This window comes from Saccopteryx bilineata, chromosome 6 (genome assembly GCF_036850765.1).
Source record: "Saccopteryx bilineata isolate mSacBil1 chromosome 6, mSacBil1_pri_phased_curated, whole genome shotgun sequence".
Classification (NCBI taxonomy): domain Eukaryota; kingdom Metazoa; phylum Chordata; class Mammalia; order Chiroptera; family Emballonuridae; genus Saccopteryx; species Saccopteryx bilineata.
Genome location: NC_089495.1, coordinates 100,161,798 through 100,180,215, shown reverse-complemented (window position 1 = coordinate 100,180,215; position 18,418 = coordinate 100,161,798). Strand labels below are relative to the sequence as shown.

Genomic DNA, 18,418 nt, shown 5'->3' with positions numbered 1-18,418 from the left:
TAGAAGTGTACTCTCCTTAAAAATTAAACTGGTAAACTAGCTTCGATCAAAATGAAATGATGATTGTGAAAGACTTATTTGCTCTCTGCAACTCCGGGAATGGTTCTGTCTTGAACTCTGTAAAACTTTCCCAGCAGACGAGCTGTGTTGCCCAATGTTGTACGTAAGTGGCTTACACACTTACATTCCCTGAAGTGCCAGGAGGAGTGGGATTTTAGCACTTGAAATTTGTGTTACCAGTTAGGCATAAATGGGCTGCAGCAGCATTCTGAGGTCAGCAATCAAGTTTTCTGTTTATGATATCCAGGCTGAGGAAGAGAATGGATAAGTATCCACTGATCCCTAGCCCCTTAAGTTACCTAATACTTCACTTTAGGGACCATACATTTGGTAATGGAGAGATTTTTCAAATATAATGTTAATGATTTTAAATATTTACATATTTCTCTGAGTTTTTCTCAAAAGCATGACAAACATGATAGTATACTTTAAATATTTGGTTTTATTTACCCTTTTCAAAGTAAATGTATAAGATTGTGCGTGACTTTTCTAAATTACTTTTTGCTACATTTATACGTTATGTTCTACCGTTGATGTATTCATTGTAATTTTAAGCAAAGTAGACTATGAGTCATGAAAATGCAAATTTTTATTTAGACCCATAAGGTTTGCTATATTAAAAATAATAGTAATATTTAGGCATTGTTTAAGGAAAGTAACTTTCAAAATATTTTGTGTTCTGGCCTGACTAGGCAGTGGTATAATGGATAGAGCATCAGCCTGGGAACTGAGGACCTGGGTTTGAAACCCCGATGTCATTGACTTGAGCACAGGCTTGCTAGCTTGAGCATGGGATCATAGATGTGACCCCATGGTTGCTGGCTTGAGCTCAAGGGCTTGAACAAGGAGTCACTGACTCAGCTGGAGCCGCTCGGTCAAGGCACTATAAAAAAGCAATCAATGAACAACTAAAGTGCCGCAACTATGAGTTGATACTTCTCATCTCTCTCATGTTCTGTCTGTCTGTCCCCCTCTCTCTCTCTTTCTCTAAAAAAAACAAAAAAAAGTTTATAGTCTATTTGTTCCTTTTCTAAGTATTGGAACTAGGAGCCAATAAAGTTAGAGATATATTTGAATTCTAAACTTCTTTAATGGTCTTGTTTTTAAAACTATAAATGACATTGAATTTATAAAGAAATTTTTAGTTTAACGTTTAGCCCAGGGGTCTCAAACTCAACTCAGCATGGGGGCCGCAGAGCAAGATCACAGCCATTCGGCGGGCCGCACTAGGTCTACAAAAGGCAACTGTTACGCAACACTTTTCTCACTGCAGTTGAAAACAAAAAAAAATCAGTACAACAAGCACAATCGTACATGCAGTTTACTCAGTGTCACAAAACGACCAGAAACTGTAGTTCGCATCACAACTGCTGTTAACTAAGCTAATATCTAGCTAGGATGCTAGAGAAATGAAAAATACAAGTAGGCCCCTAGGCTTACTTAATTTTATCCAAAATATTTTGAACTTCGTGGATTAGTCTGCGGGCCGCACAAAATTGTTTGGCGGGCCGCGAGTTTGAGACCCCTGGTTTAGCCTGTACTTAAAATTTGTTATCACACAGTATCTACCTTATTTGCTAGAATGGCGATTTAGGATTAATGATAGTTAACGTTCACACTTGGGTTCATTTTTACAATTGTAAATATGAAACCCTTTGTTCTTTGAAAAGTAATTCTAGCATACATGACTTGAGTTTTGGTTAAGCAGTAACAAGTGTCCCATATTTATATGTGTGTTGGGTACGTGTGTGCAATTTGTAAGAGTTTTTACTTTTTAATGCAGACTACTTATTATTAAAGAAATACCTTTGATTTAAAACTTTTTTTGTTTTGCTTTATTTTAGATCTCTGGGAAAGTATTTGTCTAATGACTTCTAGATCCAGAGTCCTTCTAGATAAATCTTGTCTTATTTATAGTTGAATCTTTTAGTCAAGTTAAAAGTTTGTTTTGAATTCAAAATACCATGATGAGTATACATTTCTGATATAGGATGTATTGATACCTTGCTTTGTGTGAATATTTTTATCTGTTTCAAGATTTAATTAATTCAGGCTTTCAAGATTATAATGGAATTGGTTTTACCCTAGCTTTCCTAACATTGGTGTTTATCACTGACACCTCCTTATGCCAAGGGACACAGATGACCCTATTAACTGGGAAGGATGGGGCCCTGCCACTCAATCACCCACTGAATAGGGCAGGCACTGACGCAGTTGCAAGAGCTTAAGTGGAAAGGAAGAATATGATGGTAAAGCATTGACAGAGTCCCAGCACACAGGTTGGGGTAGGGTTGAGGGGAAATACTGTGATGGAAGACAGAACATAGGCTTAAGGAATTCAAAACGCTAAGCAGGCATTTGGCATCAGGGAATTTCAGATATGAGTGGGAATGCTTTTCCCTTATTCTCCCTTGTTTTTGTTTTCACATTTCATACCAATTGCAATTTTATTGTCCCTTAAATCCTGCTTTATAAGACTTTTTTCTTTTTCTGTTTTCTCAATACCTTTTTGAATGTCTGTTAATTTATGGATATTTCAAGAGGGCCTTTTTATCACATGTTTGTAGGGGGGAAAAAAGCTTGTGAAATTTGTATAAAAGCACATCTGTCACCTCACACTCATTGGTATGGCTACTTTTAAAAAACAAAAAATAACAAATGTTGGTGTAGATTCGGAGAAATTAGGGCTCTTGTGTACTATTTATGAAATTGTCAGTGGTGCAGCTACCATGGAAAACAGTATGGCAGTTCTTCAAAAACTTAGAGATAGAATTATCATATGATCCAACAATTCTGTTTGTGGCTGTGTAACCACAGAATCAACTCATAATGGTCCTATCCTGTTTGACAACCAGGACATTATCCGAACTTGAACACCAGAACCCTTTTAGAAGGCAATGGAAGTCAAGTGTTGATGTCCCTTTACCATAAATGGCTAAGTTCCAAGGTCCTCCAATTAAACCTTGCCCCACCAGCACTTACATATACCTTTTCCCCTAACCGCTTAAAAACCCTTGGCCTAGTCCAGTGAGCAAGATGGATTTGAGGCACCACCAGGTCTCCCATCTTGGTTGGCATCTTCTCAATCAATAAACCTTTTGTTATTCCAGACTCTGACATTTTGAGTTTGGGCCTTTGAAAGGATTAGTTACACAGACTTTGGTTCAAAGAGATATTTATATACCCATGCTTATAGCAGAATTATACACATTAGCCAAAAGATGAAAGTAACCAGAATGTCTATCAGTGGATAAATGGATAAACAAAAGTGGTATATACTTAAGGTGGGATATTTTTTAGCCTTAAAAAGGAAGGAAATGCTGGCACATGCTATAACACTGGGGACATTACACTAAGTGAAATAAGCCAGCCACAGAGTGACAAATACTGCATGGTTTTACTTATGTATGTGGTACCTAGAGTGTCCAGAATCATAGAGACAGAAATAGAATGGTGACTCTCAGGGGTTGGGGAAGAGGGAATAAGGAGTTGCTTAATAGATGTAGAGTTTCAGTTTTGCAGGATGAAGAATTCTGTATTGGCTGCATATGAAGTACTGATTACCACTGAAATAGTTAAAATGGATGGGCAGAGCATTGCCCCCTGGTGGGCATGCCGGGTGGATCCCGGTCAGGCGCATGCAGGAGTCTGTCTGACTGCCTCCCCGTTTCCAACTTCAGGGGAAAAAAAAAATAGTTAAAATGGTAGATTTTATTTGTGTACCACAATTTAAAATTTAAAAAGACCTATATGAATTTATATTTGGATATGCAGAATGTAAGTGTAAAAAGCATCTGTAATGAGATTGAAGATATTTATTTGGTCAATATTCAGTTATTAGGTTCTGGGAATATAAAAATGAAAAAAAAAGATCCTACTGAAGCTTATAGTCTAGTAGGGGAATTCAGATTTTGTTTGTTTGTTTGTTTGTTTTTTGTTGTTGTTTAGAGAGAAAGTGAGAAAAGGGGAGGAGCTGGAAACATCAACTTGCATCAATTCATAGTGGCTGCTTCGTATATGTGCCTTGACCAGCAAGCCCAGGGTTTTGAACCAGCGACCTCAGTGTTCCAGGTCAATGTTTTATCCACTGCACCACCACAGGTCAGGCATATGAATCTCTTTTTACTTTAAATGTTTTATTTCAGTCTAAAACAGAATTGGAGGTTTATTGGTCAGTCTTTTGATGAAGAGGCCAAGACTGTTTTCTTTGCAAATGAACCCACTGGTGCAGCTGCATACTGTATTGTCTTTCTTACATTCCCACAATATGTTGCCTAAGATTTCTAGTGGGTTTTTTTTTTGTTGTTGTTGTTGTTTTTTGTGACAGATACAGAGAGAGGGACAGACAGACAGGAAGGGAGAAGCATCATTTCTTCATTGTGGCACCTTAGTTGTTCATTGATTGCTTTCTCATATGTGCCTTGACCAGGGGGCTACAGCAGAGCAAATGACCCCTTGCTCAAGCCAGCAACCTTGGGTTCAAGCTTGGGAGGTCGCACTCAAGCCAGCGACCTTGGGGTTTCAAACCTGGGTCCTTCATGTCCCAGTCCAATACTCCATCCACTGTGCCACCGCCTGGTGAGGCTCTAGTTTTGTTTTTTTAAGTGGAACAAGGACCTTATTTTTTGTAAATCATTTGCTGAGTTTGAACAACTGTATTTGCCTGTGTCAGCTTTTAATGAACAAGTCATAATTTTTTTTTCAAATGCTTTTTTGCTTCAGCTAGTTGTTTTTTAAGTTATAATTTTTTAGCAACTATATATATCACCTATATTGTTTTTAATGATTTTGTGGGTTGACTGGGTGATTCTTCAGATCAGAGCTGACTTAGTTGTGGCTAGACATATAATCCAGGGTGGCTTCACTCACATGGCTGGGGCCTCTCTGTATGTCTCTCATATTCTAGTGGTACCAGAAGGGATCCCAGCAGCAAGACAGCATAAGCCCCAATACTTTTCAAGCCTCTGCTGTGTTTTATTTGTTATTATTTCACTGACCAAATTAAATCACTTGGTCAATTCCATGTTTGAGGGATGGAGAAGTAGACTTGGACTTTTTTTTTAAATGTTTATTTCCTTAATTTTAGAGAGGAGAAGGGGAGAGATAGAGACAGGAACATAGATATCTTCTTATATGTACACCGATGGGGGTCAAACCTGCAACCTTTGAACTTTGGGATGATGCTCTAACCAACTGAGCTATTCAGCTAGGGCAACTTGGACTCTAATGGAAGAAGAGGCAAAGTTGTATTTCATATAGAGAAGTATGAACAAATTAGTAGCTGTAAGTGCAGAAGATTACCGATGGAAATAAAGGTATTAGCTACCTATATATCTAACAGAAAAGCTTCTAGGCAGCAAGAACAGGCTGTGCCAAGACCTAGGGGGTGAAGAATGCTTGACTTGTTCATGGGATACCAAGGAAAAGTCCGTGTGACTAGAAGACAGACAGCAAGTAGGAAATAGTACAAGGTGCAATCTTAGAGGCTGGAACCAGGGTCAGATCTTGCAGTCCTTGTAAGAAGTTATGAAGACTTTTATTTTTGTGTGGAACAAGGAGCTGTAGGAGTGTTTTAAAGCAGGAGGGTGATATGACCTGACTTACATTCTTAAGTAGATTGCTTTTGGTTGCTGCTTTGAGCTAGAGTGTAGGAAGAAAAGAATAGAAGCAGGAAGGGTGCTTAGACAATGACAGTGATGCAAGTGAGAGATGATCATGGCGTGCATGACATAACAATGAAGTTGAGTGGTTATACAGTTCTGTTTATGTTCTGAAGCTTGAACCAACAGGATTTCCAGACAGATTGGATATATGACAGAAAGGGGCATCAAAGGTTTTTGGTCTGAGCAGCTAGAAGTATATACTGAGTCACCACTAAGATGACTGGAGAAAACTGTGGGTAGAATAGGTTTTATAGGAAAGATCAGGAATTTAGGTTTAGATATGTTAAGTTTGAGAAGACCATCAGCTATTTGAATGAAGTTGTCAAGTTGGATAGAGAAATCTGGAGTTAGGAACAAACCTGGAGATAGAAATTTGAGAACATTAAAATTTTAGAGTACTGTGTATATCCAAGAAATACTTCCTAATATGATCATAAATCTAAAATAGTTTTAAGTTTAAAGTTTCATTTGTACCAATGGTACAGTTTTAAGCATGAAAGAAGAGCAGCAGAGCAGTTTAACTAAATCTAACGTGTCTTTTGTTTGTTTTTTTTTAGATTTTATTTATTGACTTTTAGAGAAGGGTGAAATGGGAAGCATTGACTCATAGTAGATGCTTCCCATATGTGCCTTGACTGGGCAAGCCCGGGGTTTTGAAAAGACCTCAGCGTTCCAGGTCAACACTATCCAGTGCGCCACCACAGGCCAGGCGCATGTGTCTATGATGATAATAAATGGGAATTCAGAGAAGTTGTTAATTGTTCCATCTGTACAGTATTATGTAACATGAATAAAAGGAATTATAGGCTAAATATTTTGAGTATTCATTTTTACTGAAACCTGTATTGGCTTGCTTCTAACTGGGGAAGATCATTGTCAAGAGGCTGTGTAAGTTAAAGCCTAAAAGAAACAGAAGACCAAAAGTTGAAAGAAAGGGCCACATTTGGATATTTGGATAATTCCTTCTAATTTAATGGAGTTTTTCTTCATTCTCTCCTTTTCTGTCTGCCTGTCTGTGTGTGTCTCTTTCTCCTCTCTCTTCTCTCCCTCTCTCTGCCTCTAATTTTACTCATACTCTATTAACACAATCAGATGTTCAGATGTAAACTCTGGGCTGATCAAGAAGCTGCTCTCTCTTAACAAATTCAGAGTTTTACTGCTGTGGTTTTGATCCCCAAACAGGGCTGCCAAAACAACCAACCCTATTTATAGAATTTAGACTACTCAGGAAGGGGAGAAAGGGCCTTGCTTTGTGTAATTTAGACTTATAGAGAAATGACCTGAAAATGATTTGGATTGGGTAGAAGAGAAAAAAACAGATTTATTATTGAGCCAATATTTAGTTGAACTTCTGAATGTTTTCATTCAGCAAATATTTATTAAACAACTCTTGTGGGTCAGGAATACTGGCAGGCTGAAATAAATGACCAATGAGACATAAAAACAAAAACAAATGATAAAAAGAAAAAATACAGTGTTCTTTATCAGATATTCCAGCAGAGTAGGCAAGAGCTATGAATGAAATCAGTTCACCTTTAGGTCCCTCAAACTTATCTGAGTGCTTTGCACATTGCAACAGTGCATAAATGTATGTATGAATAAAGAATGTGAAACATGCACCTGTTAGATCATTTACAAAATACTGCGGGAGCACAAAGAAGGAAGAGACCAGTTCTTCCCTTTTTTTTTTTTTTTTTTTTTTTTTTTTTTTTTACAGAGACAGAGAGTTGGAGACAGGGATAGATAGGGACAGACTGGAATGGAGAGAGATGAGAAGCATCGATTCTTCCTTGTGGCACCTTAGTTGTTCATTGATTGCTTTCTCATATGTGCCTTGACTGTGGGCCTACAGCAGACCGAATGATCCCTTGCTCAAGCCAGCGACCTTGGGTCCAAGCTGGTGAGTTTTTTGCTCACACCAGATGAGCCCGTAATCAAGCTGGTGACCTCGAGGTCTCAAACCTGGGTCCTCTGCATCCCAGTCCGACCCTCTATCCACTGCGCCACCATCTGGTCAGGCAAGTTCTTCCTTTTAATATTGGAGGACAGAAAGACCTCCATCATTAAATTGCAGATTCATTGGATGGGGAAGGCCAGCGAATGTGGAGTGAGAAAGTGTGACATGCTCTGAAATAATAGGAAGTTCAACAAAGCTGGATTGTAGAGTTTGTGTAGTAAGGTTGAATGGCCACAAGTGAGGCTTTAATTAGGTAGCTAAAGTCAAGATGCAAAAATATCTTGTAATGGAATTCATTCTGTGGGGGCTGGTAGGCCACTGAATTCCTTTATTTTTTTAAGTATATTAAGACATAGAATGTACGAGAAATTTCTTTAAAGAATGACACTATTCTTTTTTTGTGTGACAGAGACAGAGAGAAGGACACAGAGGGACAGACAGACAGGAAGTGAGAGATGAGAAGCATCACTTCTTCGTTGCGGTACCTTAGTTGTTCATTGATTGCTTTCTCATATGTGCCTTGACTAGGGGGCGACAGCAGAGTGAGTGACCCCTTGCTCAAGCCAGCAACCTTGGGCTTCAAGCCAGTAACCATAGGGTCTTGTCTATGATCCCACGCTCTAGCCAGTGACCCCGTACTCAAGCTGGTGAGCCTGCACTCAAGCTGGATTGTTTTGAACCTGGGTCCTCCATGTCCCAGTCCGACACTCTATCCATTGCACCACCGCCCAGTCAGGGAAAGACATTATTCTTGAATTGAGAAATCAAATGTTGGTAGAATCTTTAAGTTGTAAACATATACATTGGAATAAGCATGGCTAATAAGTCATATAATTTATCACAGAGCCTATTTTATCCCTTTCAGATAACATGATTTTACTGTAGGTAAAACCTACTTTAGGTAATCAAACTTACACTAAGGTAATCAAAATATGCAGGATGGCATTGGATTGTTTTTGAAAGAGAAAAATATTTTTGCTTTATGAAATTACTGCCAAACTTACTCTTTCTTCAAGATTCTGGTAAAAATTTAAAAACTTATTTTGAAATGCTTTAGGTTTACAGAAGAAGTGCACAAATACTACAGAAAGTTCCTGTACAGTATATTCTTCATCCAACTTCCACTAATGACATTTTACATAGTCACAGTTCAATGATCAAAACTAAAAAATTAACATTAGTACAATATTTTTTTATTGATTTTAATTTATTGTATTGATATAGATTCTAGTGTTGCTCTGAATGCATTCCCCTTCTGCTGTATTCCTCTCAACATCTCCCTTGCTCCCCTCCCCATAGGGCGCTCCCTCCTTCCCTTCAGGTTTATTCCATCCTATCATCCCCTTCCCTCTTTCCTCCTTTCCTCTGGTCTCTTTAATCTCTTTTCTGTCTCAATTCTGTTCCTCAGTTCACATCATTCATTGGATTCCTCAGATGAGTGAGGTCATATGATGTTTTTCTTTTTCTGCCTGGCTTATTTCACGTAACATAATAGTTTCCAGGTCTATCCATGTTGTCACAAAAGGTAAGATTTCCTTTTTCATGGCCCCATAGTATTCCATTGTATATATGTACCACTGCTTTTTAATCCACTCATCCACTGACGGACACTTGGGCTGTTTCCAGATCTTCGCTATTGTGAACAATGCTGCTATAAACATGGGGGTGCATTTTTCCTTTTGAAACAGTGCTATGATGTTCTTGGGGTATATTCCTAATAGCTGGGTCAAAAGGCAGTTCCATTTTTAATTTTTTGAGGAATCTCCATATTGTTTACCACAGTGGCTGCACCAGTCTGCATTCCCACCAGCAGTGCAGGAGGGTTCCCTACTCTCCACATCCTCGCCAGCACTTATTCTGTGTTGTTTTGTTGATGAGCACAATTCTGACTGGTGTGAGGTGATATCTCATTGTGGCTTTAATTTGCATTTGTCTAATGATTAGTGATGTTGAGCATTTTTTCATATGCCTATTGGCCATCTGTATGTCCTCTTTGGAGAAGTGTCTATTCATTTCTTTCACCCTTTTTTTTTTTAATAAATAAATTTTTATTTTAATGGGGTGACATCAATAAATCAGGGTACATATATTCAAAGAAAACATTTCCAGGTTATCCTGTCATTTAGTTCTGTTGCATACCCATCACCCAAAGAGAGATTGTCCTCCGTCACCCTCTATCCAGTTTTCTCTGTACCCCTCCCCCTCCCCCTCTCCCTCCTCCCCTCCCCCCACCCCCCGTAACCACCCCACTCCTGTCCATGTCTCTTAGTCTCATTTTTATGTCCCACCAATGTATGGAATCCTGCAGTTCTTGTTTTTTTCTGATTCACTTATTTCATTCCGCATAATGTTATCAAGATTCCACCATTCTGCTGTAAGTGATCCGATGTCATCATTTCTTCTAGCTGAATAGTATACCATGGTGTATATGTGCCCCATCTTCTTTATCCAGTCTTCTATTTTTTTTTTTTTTTACAGTGATTAAAAGCAAACTCTTGGCCAATACAGCAAGAATCCATAAAAGAGTAGTGTCCTTAACATGTTCACCAAGTCCAAGTTGGCCCCATCACCATGCCAAATTCCTGAAAAATGCAACCCAACCACAGTTCAGTCTGTTAGGAGCTGTCACAGGGAGCAGGAGTCCAGGAAAAGTCCACATCCAGGAAAAGTCCTCATGGCACTGGAATTGTTGTCACCATTCTATACTTTGCAGCTCATGTCCAAGTCCCAATGACCGCTGCTTCTAGCTGGTAATGATTCAGGTAGACTGGAAAAGTCATTTGCAGCATGCGTGGATATGGAGCTTCTGTTTTCCTCTGCCTGGAGAGATGAGACCAGGTTGCTTTTCCCTGGAGCTCTGTGACTGTGGCATGGTAAAGAGAACCTTGGGATACACTAAGCTGGGTGGCAAAGGTAGATTCATAATAGAAGTTGGCAAAAGGGGGAAAGAGAGCTCTAAATTAGGAGTAGGTCCCAGCCTGAAATATGAGTGGGGCATTGAGGTAGGAGGGATAAAGGAAACACTATATATTAAGCAAAGCAGCAGAAAATAGGACTATCAACACCTACAACAGAGATCTTTGAGGGAAGAATAAAAAACCTGACTATTCAGGCAAAACATTGTTAAGTGGCCCTTGTGCAAATGAGATCAGTTTACCTGCTCTTGGAAGAAATACCCTAGGCTCGTCCACAGTGTGGTAGATGGGGCCGACGGCCCTGGGCACCTTCAGCCTTCAGTGGCAAACCACAGCATTCTGGGCAAGGTTAGGTCATAGGTGGCTAGAGCAGGGCTGGAAGAGACTGAACCCTTCCTTAGAGGAGCGAGGGGGAAGCCTACCTTCCAGTGTCCCTGTTTCCTCACAGCAGAGGCATGTAAGCCTGGCAGGCTTTAGCTCAATGACCTTCCTTTCCACTATTGAAGCAGGACCCAGATGGCATCCTATGAGACCCCTTTGGGGCGTTGGAGCCTTTAAGGGTGTATCCTAAAAGCTGGTAGTTCCCCTGATCTCTATTGGGCTTTTTCTGCCTCTAGGTATCTTAAAAGCCATTCTCAGAAGATCTCGCTGAGGGGTTTGAGGATCCCCATCCGCCTATATAAATCTATTCCATATATCTAGAGCAGTCTCGGTGTGGCTTCTTCAGTGTTCTTTGGTTGAAGAGTCCTCTTAGTTTAGTCCAAAGTTGGTTTTTCCAGATGATAGTTCATAAAATTAGTTTGTAATCCACTTTGGTTCTGGGAAGTAGATGTTGGTGCGTCCGCCTACTCCAGCACCATCTTGTCTCCCTCGCCCATTTTTTGATTGGAATGTTTGTCTTCCTGGTATTGACTTTTACAAGTTCTTTATAAATTTTGGTTATTAACCGCTTATCAGACGTATTGTCAAATATGTTCTCCCATTGTGTAGTTTGTCTTTTTGTTCTGTTCTTATTGTCTTTAGCTGTGCAAAAGCTTTTTATTTTGATATAGTCCCATTTGTTTACCCTGTCTTTTATTTCACTTGACCGTTGAGATAAATCAGCAAATATATTGCTGCAAGAGATGTTGCAGAGCTTACTGCCTATGTTTTCTTCTAAGAAGCTTATGGTTTCACAGCTTACATTAAGTCTTTTATCTTTTTTTTTTTTTTTTTTTTTACAGAGATAGAGAGTGAGTCAGAGAGAGGGATAGACAGGGACAGACAGACAGGAATGGAGAGAGATGAGAAGCATCAATCATTAGTTTTTCATTGCGCATTGCAACACCTTAGTTGTTTATTGATTGCTTTTCTCATATGTGCCTTGACTGCGGGCCTTCAGCAAACCGAGTAACCCCTTGCTGGACCCAGCGACCTTGGGTCCAAGCAGTTGGGCTCTTGCTCAAACCAGATGAGCTCGTACTCAAGCTGGCAACCTCGGGGTCTCGAACCTGGGTCCTCTGCATCCCAGTCCGACGCTCTATCCTCTGCGCCACCGCCTGGACAGGCAAGTCTTTTATCTTTACATTAAGTCTTTGAGTTTATTTTTGTGAATGGTGTAAGTTGGTGGTCTAGTTTCATTTTTTTGCAGGCAACTGTCCAATTTTCCCAACACCATTTGTTGAAGAGACTGTCTTTACTCCATTGTATGCCCTCACCTTCTTTGTCAAATATCAGTTGTTCATAAAGGTGTGGGTTTATTTCTGGGTTCTCTGTTCTGTTCCATTGATCTATATGCCTGTTCTTATGCCAGTACCAAGCTGTTTTGAGTACAATGGCCTTGTAGTTGATATCAGGAAGTATGATACCTCTCACTTTATTCTTCCTTTTCAAGATTGCTGAGGCTATTCATGTTCTTTTTTGGTTCCATATAAATTTTTGGAATATGTGTTCTATATCTTTGAAGTATGTCATTGGTATTTTAATTGGTATTGCATTGAATTTATAAATTGCTTTTGGTAATATAGACATTTTAAAGATGTTTATTCTTCCTAACTATGAGCATGGTATATGTGTCCACTTGTTTGTATCTCCTTGATTTCTTTTATCAATGTTTTATAATTTTCCAAGTACAAGTCTTTAATCTCCTTGGTTAAATTTACTCCTAGGTACTTTATTTTCTTGGTTGCAATAGTGAAGAGGATTGTTTCCTTAATTTCTCTTTCTGACAGTTTATTGTTGGTGTATAAAAATGCCTCTAATTTCTGAGTATTAATTTTATATCCTGCTACCTTGCTGAATTCATTTATTAGGTCCAGTAGTTTTTTTTGTTTTGTTTTGTTTTACAGAGACAGAGAGAGAGTCAGAGAGAGGGATAGACAGGGACAGACAGACAGGAACAGAGAGATGAGAAGCATCAATCATTAGTTTTTCATTGCGCGTTGCAACACCTTAGTTGTTCATTGATTGCTTTCTCATATGTGCCTTGACTGCGGGCCTTCAGCAGACCGAGTAACCCTTTGCTCAAGCCAGCAACATTGGATTGAAGCTGGTGAGCTTTTGCTCAAACCAGATGAGCCCGTGCTCAAGCTGGTGACCTCGAAGTCTCAAACCTTTGTCTTCTGCATCCCAGTCTGACGCTCTATCCACTGCGCCACCGCCTTGTCAGGCCAGGTCCAGTAGTTTTTTGACTGAGGGTTTTCTATATACAATATCATATCATCTGCAAATAATGATAGTTTTACTTCTTCTTTTCCAATTTGGATGCCTTTTATTACTTCTTCTTGTCTGATTGCTGTGGCTAGGACTTCTAGAACTATGTTGATTAAGAGTGGTGAAAGGGGGCAGCCCTACCTTGTTCCTAATCTTAAAGAGATTGCTTTTAGTTTTTGCCCATTGAGTATGATGTTGGCTTTGGGTTTGTCATAGATGGCCTTTATCATGTTGAGGTATGTTCCCTGTATTCCCACTTTGCTGAGAGTTTTGATCATGAATGAGTGCTGGATTTTATCAAATGCTTTTTCTGCATCTATTGAAATTATCATGTGGTTTTTCTCCTTCCTTTTGTTTATGTGATGAATCACATTGATTGATTTATAAATATTGTACTAGCCTTGCCTCCCCAGAATAAATCCCACTTGATCATGGTGTATGATTTCTTTCATATATTGCTGGGTCTGGTTTGCTAATATTATGTTGAGGATTTTAGCATCTAAATTCATCAGGGATCTCAGCCTATAATTTTCTTTCTTTGTGTTGTCTTTGTTTGGTTTAGAATCAGAATTATGCTCACCTTATAAAAGGAGCTTGGAAGTCTTCCTTCCTCTTGAATTTTTTGAAATAGCTTGAGAAGGATAGGAGTTAATTCTTCTTTGAATATTTGGTAGAATTCACTTGTGAAGCCATCTGGCCCAGGGCTTTTGTTTGTTGGGAGTTTTTTAATAACTGTTTTGATCTCATTTGTTGTAATCAGTCTATTCAGGTTTTCTGATTCTTCCGGATTGATTTTTAAAAGATTATATGATTCAAGGAATTTGTCCAATTCATCTAGGTTTTCTAATTTTTTGGCATAGTATTTTCTTACAATCCTTTGTATTTCTGTTGTGTCAGTTGTTATTTCTCTATTCTCATTTCTAATTTTATTTACTTGAGTCCTTTTTTTTTTTCTTGGTGAGTCTGGTTAAAGGTTCATCGATTCCGTTTACCTTTTCAAAGAACCAGCTCCTGGTTTCATTGATCCTCTGTATTGTTTTGTTAGCCTCTATGTCATTTATTTCCACTCTGATCTTTATTATTCCTTCCTTCTACTACCTCTGGGTTTTACTTGCTGTTCTTTTTCTAGTTCTTTTAGAGGCAGTGTTAAGTTGTTTATTTGAGCTTTTTCTAGCTTCTTAAGGTATGCCTGTAATGCTATGAACTTTCTTCTCAGTACTGCTTTTGCTGTGTTCCATAAATTTTGAGTTGTTGTATGCTCATTATCATTCGTGTCTAGGAATATTTTTATTTCTTCTTTGATCTCATTATTAATGCATTGTTATTTAATAACATGCTATTTAGTTTCCAAGTGTTTGAGTATTTTTCAGTTTTTCTGTTGTGATTGATTTCTAGTTTCATGCCATTGTGATCAGAGAAAATGCTTGATATGATTTCAATCTTAAATTTGTTGAGACCGGTTTTGTACCCTGACATGTGGTCTATCCTAGAGAATGTACTGTGAATACTTGAAAAGAATGTATATTCTGCTGCTTTAGGTGAAAAGTTCTGAAGATATCTATTAAATCTAGTTGATCTAGTGTGTCCTTTAAGTCTGTTTCTTTGCTAATTTTCTTTCTGAGGATCTATCTAGTGATGTTAGTGGGGTATTGAAATCCCCTACTATTATAGTATTGCTGCTGATCTCACCCTTTATATCCATCAGAGTCTGCTTTATATATTTAGGTGCTCCTATATTAGGTGCGTAGATATTTATAATGGTTATATCTTCTTGTTGGATTGCTCCCTTTATCATTATGTAGTGACTTTCTTTATCTCTTACTATAGTCTTTGTTTTAAAGTCCATTTTGTCTGATATGTGTTGCTATCACAGCTGTTTTTTCATTTCCATTTGCATGAAAAAATCTTTTTATCCTTTTACCTTCAGTCTAAGTGCATCTTTTGTTTTGAGGTGTGTCTCTTTTAGACAGTATATGTATGGGTCCTATTTTCTTATCCACACAGCTACCCTATGTCTTTAGATTGGATCATTTAATCCATTTACATTTAAGGTTATTATTGATATATAGTTATTTATTGCCATTTTATTCTTTAAAGCTGTATTTCTCTTTTGCTATATTCTTTTCCCCCTTTAATCTGTTTACAACAGGACTCTTAATGTTTCTTGCAGCATTGGTTTGGTTGTAATGAATTGCTTGAGTTTTGTTTTGTTTTTTTGTCTGAGAAGCTTTTTATTTCTCCTTCAATTTTAAACAATAGCCTTGCTGGATAAAGTAGTTTTGGTTGTAGGCTCAGGTTTTGCATTACTTTGAATATTTCTTGCAATTCTCTTCTGGCCTCAAGTGTTTCTGTTGAAAAGACAGATGTCATGCTTATGGGGGCTTCTTTGTAGGTGATAGCCTTTTTTTCTCTAGCAGCTTTCAAGATTTTCTCTTAGCTTTGGTATTTTAATTATGATGTGTCTTGGTGTAGATGTCTTTGGGTTTCTTTTTAATGGAATTTTTTGTGCTGCTTGAACTTGTGAGATGTTTTCCTGCCTTAATTGAGGGAAGTTTTCAGCTATGATTTGATTGAACAAAGTCTCTATCCTTTGTTCTTTCTTTATTTTTTCAGGAACCCCTATGGTTTGGATGTTATTTCTCTTCATGTTGTCACAGAGCTCTCTTAGAGTTTTCTCAGACTTTTTGAGTCTTTTCTTTTTTGCTGCTCTGCTTCCGTGCATTTGTTTATCTTGTCCTCTAACTTGCTGATTCGATCCTCAGCTTCATCCATCCTGCTTTTAATTCTTTCCATTGTGGTCTTTATTTCTGATACTGTATTTGTCATTTCTGACTGATTTTTTTTATTATTTCAATGTCCTTTTTTATACTTGCTATCTATTTAGGTGTTCGTTATGACCATCTATTGTTGTTCTAAGATCTTTGAGCATCCTAACAATCATTATTTTAAACCCTGCATCTGGTAATTTGTTTATATCTGAATCATTGAAGTCCTTTTTTGGAGATTTCTCTTGATTCATTTGGGTTGCATTTCTCTTCCTTCCCATTTTGTTTGTGTATAAGAATCATGTGGCCACTGGAGTCCAATGGGTGTGGCCTCTGTGTTCTCTAAGTGTGGTCTGTCTGCAGGCCCATCACCCCCTCTGTCACTGTCTCAGGTGTTAGGGTATGGACATTGCTGGTGCCGTCCACTGCGGCTGTTACTGTGGTTTTTGCCTCTCCTCCACTGGAGGGGCTGTGTTCATATGCCCCAGTCTACAAGCCTCAGCCGGCTTCGGCCTTTGCTCCGCCCCCTTGGGTGGGGCTGCGCTTTGTGCTGGGCCCACAAGCTTCAGCACCTCAGGCAGGGCTGAACCTTTGCTCAGCCTTGGGTCTCTGCCTGTTCCAGGGCTTTCCCCACCCCCTCGAGCAGAGCTGCGCTGGTGCTCTGGGTCAGAAGCCCTGGGTCCACAGGCCAGGTGGGGCTGCATGCTGAGCTGAGCCGCAGGTCTCTGCAGTTCTCAGGCTTTCGCCTTTCCCGTGAAGGCAGAATTGCAGGCAGACAATTCTGCTCTTGCTCGCTCGGTTGCAGCGGGCTGGATTGCTTTCGTGAGTCCCTTCCGCCCCCACCAGGCAAGAATGAGCTTACTCCAGGCCTCACTCGTGGCCAGTGGTTTCTGCCCCGGATCGGACCCACGCTTTCACATCCTGTCACCGCGGGTCCTCCTGCGAGCCCTCAGCAATGTGGGTGGGGGCACTGCAGCTCAGACTCTAGCACTTAATACTGTATTCCTGAAGGCTCCCTCCTTCTAAGCGACTCTGTTCTGAGTGCTGCAGGAGACCTTGTTTGGCTGGTGTCCTATTTCCCTTTGCTGGTATTGCTGGTTCCAGGGGAAATACTCACTTTAGATTGGGGGGGGGGGTGACTCAGCCCAGGGGTTAGGGTAGCTGTCCCTCAAAGTGTTTCTCCCTGTGCCTCCTAGATTACATTCTCTTCCTGCTACACTGGTCTTCTCATCTCTCCCTGTCCCCTGGAGCCCTGGGTGAGTGGTTGTGAAAGAGGTTTTCTGTGCGGTCTCTTTAAGAAGAATCCTGGGTCAGAGAAGTCTGTCTCTTTCTCACAAACAGTATCCTGACTTGTTTTGCGGCTAAATACTGTCCATTCGCTTTTTCTAAGCTCTGGGGCTGCAGGTTGGGGCTTTGTTCCTGGGGCCCAGGATCCTCCCCTCTCTGCTAAACTCACTTCCCACCTTGCAAGTCCCTCCGGCTGCCGTTCACTCCTGGGAGCTGGGAAGTCCTCTCCGTGATTCTGCCCCTCTTACCAGTCTCAGTGTGGCTTCTTCAGTGTTCCTTGGTTAAAGATTCTCCTTAGTCCAAAGTTAGTTTTTCCAGATGATGGTTCTCAAATTAAGTTGTAATCTACTTTAGTTCTGGGAAGTGGAAGTTGGTACATTCACCTACTCCATTCTTCTTGCCACTCCAGTACAATACTATTAACTAAACAATAGACTTAATTAACGTTTTCATAGTTTTTCCAGCAATGTCCCTTTTCTGTTCCAGAATCTATCCTGGTGGCCCTGGCCGGTTGGCTCAGCGGTAGAGCGTCGGCCTAGCGTGCGGAGGACCCGGGTTCGATTCCCGGCCAGGGCACACAGGAGAAGCGCCCATTTGCTTCTCCACCCCTCCGCCGCGCTTTCCTCTCTGTCTCTCTCTTCCCCTCCCGCAGCCAAGGCTCCATTGGAGCAAAGATGGCCCGGGCGCTGGGGATGGCTCTGTGGCCTCTGCCTCAGGCGCTAGAGTGGCTCTGGTCGCAATATGGCGACGCCCAGGATGGGCAGAGCATCGCCCCCTGGTGGGCAGAGCGTCGCCCCATGGTGGGCGTGCCGGGTGGATCCCGGTCGGGCGCATGCGGGAGTCTGTCTGACTGTCTCTCCCCATTTCCAGCTTCAGAAAAATGAAAAAAAAAAAAAAAAAAAAAAGAATCTATCCTGGATATACTACTGTATTTTCCCATGTATAAGATGGATCTTAATTTGGGGGCTCAAAATTTGAAAAAAAAATGTATTACATAAAGTTATTGAACTCAAGTTTTATTCATCACAAAATTCATACAACTCCCCATCACTGTCAAAACTCCCATCCATTAGCTTGTCC

General features: G+C 40.0%; 1 protein-coding gene across 4 annotated transcripts in view; it reads left to right on the top strand.

The window, feature by feature from the left end:
* ELF1 (E74 like ETS transcription factor 1) overlaps positions 1–18,418 on the top strand; it is a 156,865-nt gene that overhangs the window by 16,375 nt on the left and 122,072 nt on the right. Inside the window, exon 2 of one of the 4 annotated variants that reach the window (XM_066234047.1) lies at positions 4,009–4,161. The exons of the other annotated variants lie outside the window; for them this stretch is intronic. The gene's annotated coding sequence lies outside the window, so the exon portion shown is untranslated. The remainder of the gene's footprint in view (positions 1–4,008; positions 4,162–18,418) is intronic. 4 annotated transcript variants of the gene reach the window in all.